Here is a 5538-nt window from a genome sequence, read left to right as displayed (position 1 = left end):
GAACTAGTTAACCAAAACAATGCATATAAATAGAAGAAGAAAGTTGGCAACTATGAGAACTTAAACCAGTGGAAGAGTGATGGCTAATGTTCCTAATGTTATTCTGAACTCCGGCCAGCGGATGCCTCTTGTTGGCTTTGGCACAGTGACCTATCCTATGGCAGCATCAGATTCCATAAAGTCGGCGATACTTAATGGGATAAAAACTGGTTACAGACACTTTGATACGGCTTCGTTGTACCAGACGGAGCAGGCACTTGGTGAAGCTATAAAGGAAGCACTTGCACTTGGCCTTGTAAAATCTAGAGAAGAGTTCTTTATAACTTCCAAGTTATGGTGTAGCGACGCTCATCAAGATCGTGTACTCCCTGCTCTTCAGAATTCTCTGAGGTAGCTTCACTCATTCATTGCTATTTTCACTGTTTTGTACAAATTTCACCTGATGCATTTTCAGAGTTATTTTTCTTTTTAACAATCATTGACAACGTTAGAAACATAGTTTATATAAGGGTATTAATGTATCGACTGTTTGCTAGGGTTTAGGTCTGAGGTTGTATGTCATCTTGTAATCGTTTTCATTAATGTGAATGTCAATACAATCCATTTAATTTAGTTTCTAAATTACCATGGAATATTTATTTGAATAAACTTTGGGTGCATTTCAATTTCATTATGACTAATCACTGTAGGAGTCTTCAACTGGAGTACCTTGATCTTTACCTTATACACTGGCCAATAAGTTCTAAAGCAGGGGAGCATGTTTACCCAATACCAAAAGAGGATCTTCTTCCCTTGGATTTCAAATCTGTATGGGCAACCATGGAAGAGTGTCAGGTTCTTGGCCTTACGAAGTCTATCGGCGTCAGCAATTTTTCTGCAAGGAGCTTGAAGTCTTGAACACATTCTGTCCATTTCAACGATTCCACCCGCTGTCAATCAAGTAAGTCAACTTCTAACAATCCAGTCAATAATTATTTATCTACCAGTGAGAATGACAGTCGGCGAGAGTTGGTCATTTTGTTAGGTGGAGATGTGTCCAGTTTGGCAACAAAACAAGTTGAGAGAGTTTTGCCAAGCCAAAGGTATCATTGTAACCGCATATTCACCTTCGGGGCCAAAGGCACATCTTGGGGAACCAACAGTGTTATGGACTCTGAGGTGCTGAGTGAGATAGCCAAAGCTAAAGGAAAGACTCATGCTCAGGTTAGTATTGTTCTCTTCTTCAAAGTGCATTTCTCTGACTTCCAACGCCAAGCATATATTCAACTATTTGGTACGGGTGCAGATTTGTCTTAGATGGGCATATGAACAAGGTGTGTGTGTGGTGGTGAAAAGCTTCAATGAAGAGAGGATGCAAAGTAACCTGCAGATTTTTGATTGGGCATTGAACCCAGCAGAGCATAAATTGATTGGCCAGATACCGCAGGAGAGGAGCAATGCGACGTCGTGATGGAGAGATCTAATCCTACATATGGAAAGAATTTCTCCAATAATATCCAAGTGAATCATTCGTTTGTGCGATTGAGATCATGTGGCCAGCATATAAGTATGAAGTTTGTATTAACAGTACTAGTAAATGGGCACGTGCGATGCACATGTTGTAAAAATAGTTAATTTTTTTATTTGAAAGATGTTAATGTCAATAATTGCGCTAGCAAACAGAAAAGCAGAATAGTTCAGTAAAAAAAATTTGAGTCTTTACATTGAAATACTTTGTTTGGAAATGAGTTTGAATGCTGGAACAGGATAGGTAAACAATAGAGTTGGTTTAATTAAGAATGAGATGGGGGATATAAAAGATGAAGAAATAACCACGGGGATGGTTATACGAACTCCACTAAAACGAACTCCAAATGAACTCCACCACTTAACTCAATGAACTAGAAGCTGATTTTTGGTGGAGATGTTTTCCACACAATAGAGATCATCCTCACAAAAAATCAGCTCATTTGAAGATGTACAACCTCATCAAAAATCATTTAGAAAGTTATGAAATTATCCAACCGGTCCGTTTTTTAATTTCGATACAATTTTTGACAAGATTAGACATATTCAATTGAGCTGATTTTTGGTGGGGGTGTTCTCCATCATGAGATGTACACATCCACAAAAAATTAGTCCTCAGTTCATTTTGTAAGTTCATTTTTATGAGTGGAGTAACTTTGGAGTCGCTATAAGGTGGAGTTCATATAAGCATCCCCAATAACCACATGGCTAAAAAAGTTATAAAGGACCAAAAGTAAAAATATAATTGAAAAGGTATTTAACTATTTTTTCATTCAATGGAAGAAAGTGAAAGAAAGTGAGTATACTGCAACTAATAAATCAAATGGCAAACTGAAAATCCAAAAGAAGTGAAAGCAAGAGAAAAAAAGTATTCTCATTCCAATTCGATAAAGAAATAACAGTTGAAGATGACTTATGCGTCACTTTCATACTCTTCCAATCTAGAATGAAAACAAAGGTGGATGATGAGATGTACATGATATTTCATTAGGAAGGCTATATTGTCAAAGGATCCTTCTGTCATCAATATGAAACCTTCATTCTGTGATAGTATTTGAGTTGCGTCTAAAGTGGTATGATAATAACCATTATTTTTCGACCATATTCTGATTGATTTAGTCATTCTGCGGCAAACTGGTGCAACCTAGGATATTGAGGAATATAAGATATGATAATAACCATTATTTTTCGACCATATTCTGATTGATTTAGTCATTCTGCGGCAAACTGGTGCAACCTAGAATATTGAGGAACATAAGATAATAGTTGTGATTGCCTACAAAAGAAAATCAAGATAATTGAAAGTGGTTCCTACAAAGGGGAAACAGAGAAAGTTTAATTCTAAATAGTTCACTTACCTTCTTCTACAAAGTTTTATTTTGATAGTTTTTTTTATTTATTTTTTTCCATGTTTGGTTGTGTTTTGGAGGAGGAGAGATGAGGAGAACGACGATTTTGTAGCAAATCGGCAGAATTCAGTGGAGAGAAGCGCATGCCATGGAGATACGTTTTCTTTTTAGTAATTGAGAAAGTAGGGAAAGAGGAACAGTGTGTATGTTTTGTGAGTATTTTAATTTTACAATTCTAACTGAAAGAGTACGAGGACCATGTAATTACATATTTATTCTTTCCGCGAAGTGCAAAAAGAAAGTGGAAATTGATAGGGCAACGTTCCAGAAGATCTCTGGTCATGCTTCAGATAAAAAGTACGGACCAAGTGTAGTCAATGGTGCGTCTATAAGTGTCCATTCTCTAGAGTCTATCAAGTCCCCATTCGGCAGAAGTCAAGAGTGTAGCCAACAGTGCAGTCATGTCATAGGGATATTCTCGGGATATTCTAGTGGTAGCCCAGATCTAAGTAATTTAGCATATTACTAAAGCACAATTAGTAAGAAATGACTTGTACGGCTGTACCAAATCCCAATTATGATTCCCAGATTTTCTACATGCACCTAATTTTTATGTTGTTTTCCAAAGTCTAATGTTGATGTAGTTGATGTATCCCGTACACCTCACCCCAAAATGAAGGGGTATCGGTTTACGGGTTTTAACATGTTACTGCAAGTCTTCAACACATTACACATTGCACATCACGTGTGGACAAAGAAAATACAGCTACTTTCAGTGATGATTAACCAGGCAATACTCATAGCAGAATTTTGCGTGTAACATGGTCCACCAGTTTTTACTTGGCTAGAGAGCATAACCATTATAAAAAAAATAGAAAAAAAGAAGATACACTGAGCAAATAATGTGTATACAAATAGATTTTACAGACCAACACACCTTCTCTGCTGCATTTCTTAGTTTCCTTGATGCCATAGAAGGGAGAAATGAATATGGTAGCAATATAGCACTGCGGTTGTTTCTATCCTTGCACTCCATAAACCTGGATGGCAATTATGATCAGTTTTTATTTATTTTTGTTTGTTTATTTTAGTTTTAAGTTTTGATAATTATGATCAGTGTATAACATAAGCTAGCAATGTTACGCCTATACACATATTCCAACCGAGTTGATAGGGGAAATGAAAAACTTGCACTATAAGTCAAACAAATCCTAGGTCTAAAAATCTCAAGCTTCACATCAAAGTCAGTTTTGATTATGGTCAAACTACACTATTTAGGAGCTGCTCAACCCTTCTATCAATACAGGACTAAAGACAAATACCAACATTGAAAATGAACTTACCATGAAAGAGGGCTAGCAGTACGATTTATCAGCAAGAGATTAGAATAAGGAGTTTCTGCATTAAGATTCTCCCTACTGATTCCTTCCACATGGGCTACTCCCTGAGCTCCCAAATTCTTGGGTTTTCTTGTGATCAAGCGGCATTTTTTCAACACTGTTCCAGACTTGTTTTTTCTTTGAAATTTCTCTCAAATATCTCCTCTTTGCCATTTCTTTTCACTGATTCAATTGTTTTTTATTTTGCAAAACCAGCTGGCTAAGGGGTTCCAACATCAAGTCCAAGGAGTGCGCCTGGGGTGACTCCTCTTAATGTTCCCTTGGCATATGCGGGATGTCCTGCAATGATTACAGATTTATCTACATCTGTTAAGGATGTGTGCGTTCCATAGCCTCTATGAGCTTGAAGTTGCAATTGAAAGGGCTGAATGTTGTTCAATTTTCAGTTACCTTTCCATCTCTCTGCCACTGGTGTCATTGCTTTGTCATTGAAACTACTGCAACCTGCCCAAATGCCAGTGTCAAGTAATCTGATAATCACATCTTTAACATATGAAGCTGCAGACCATAAAACATAAATGTGTTTTAAGCCAAGGAACTTGGGGGTGTGAGTGGTGAATAGCTTTCCATATGACTCACGGTATGCAACATGATGACCTGGTAGTTGATGCAACTCGGATAGCTGAGATGGTGTTATCCTCGAACTAAATCCATGCATAACATGGTTGTAGGAGTAGAGTAATGTTCCTTCCTTGTAGGAATCTTGCATTGATGAGAGCGATGCCAATGTGTATCGATGCTATGATTCATGTGTTAAGAAGGATGTTGGCTTTCCATCGACTTCTTTCGAGTGATAACATATTCATCATCATTTAAAGTTTAATCACAATGACGGCAACACCTAGCCTTGCATTTTGTTCAGCCTGAAAACACTGTCCATATCCCATCCTTTGCAACACCATTGACTCTATTGGACTTCTTCAGAGTCACAATCGATTGTTAAGGTAACAAAAGTTAGACGTGATTACTTGTATATCTTGAACAAACTGCGCAAAGATAAAAAGAAAGAGGTAAGCACGTGTAGAATATCAGGAAAACTGGTCCAATGATGGGCCAATAGAACTATACTCACTTGAATTCCAAAAGAGGTCAGTCCACAGATTGTAGGGAAAATGCATAAATCAAATCCAAAAACAAAATAGTCTTGTATAGAGTTAAATTCTTAAATCCTAATCTTATAGACCCAATAATGGCTGCACATCTTGTATAGCACATTTACTAACCTGTACTTGCAGATCAACTTCAGCGACATGTATATTGCTCCACCACCACATGCAAAAACT

The 5538-nt window shown here is 37.3% G+C and overlaps 1 long non-coding RNA gene and 1 pseudogene across 2 annotated transcripts; one reads left to right on the top strand and one right to left on the bottom strand.

Annotated features, from left to right (window-relative positions):
* Positions 1-1709, top strand: LOC147522798 (non-functional NADPH-dependent codeinone reductase 2-like; annotated as a pseudogene). Its single transcript, XR_015214702.1, has 4 exons — positions 1-390; positions 690-940; positions 1025-1203; positions 1286-1709. The product of XR_015214702.1 is annotated as a non-functional NADPH-dependent codeinone reductase 2-like (transcript).
* A 972-nt stretch (positions 1710-2681) lies between these two features.
* LOC147522797 (uncharacterized) lies at positions 2682-4523 on the bottom strand. Its single transcript, XR_015195619.1, has 3 exons — positions 4199-4523; positions 3793-3895; positions 2682-2782 (listed from the first exon to the last, which is right to left on the bottom strand). It is a non-coding gene; the product is annotated as an uncharacterized LOC147522797 (long non-coding RNA).
* Between the last annotated feature and the right edge of the window lie 1015 nt (positions 4524-5538).

Source organism: Coptis chinensis, chromosome 1 (genome assembly GCF_015680905.1).
Source record: "Coptis chinensis isolate HL-2020 chromosome 1, ASM1568090v1, whole genome shotgun sequence".
In the NCBI taxonomy this organism is placed as follows: Eukaryota; Viridiplantae; Streptophyta; class Magnoliopsida; order Ranunculales; family Ranunculaceae; genus Coptis; species Coptis chinensis.
The sequence above is the reverse complement of the archived record's forward strand: the minus strand, read 5'-3'. Positions and strand labels throughout refer to the sequence as shown.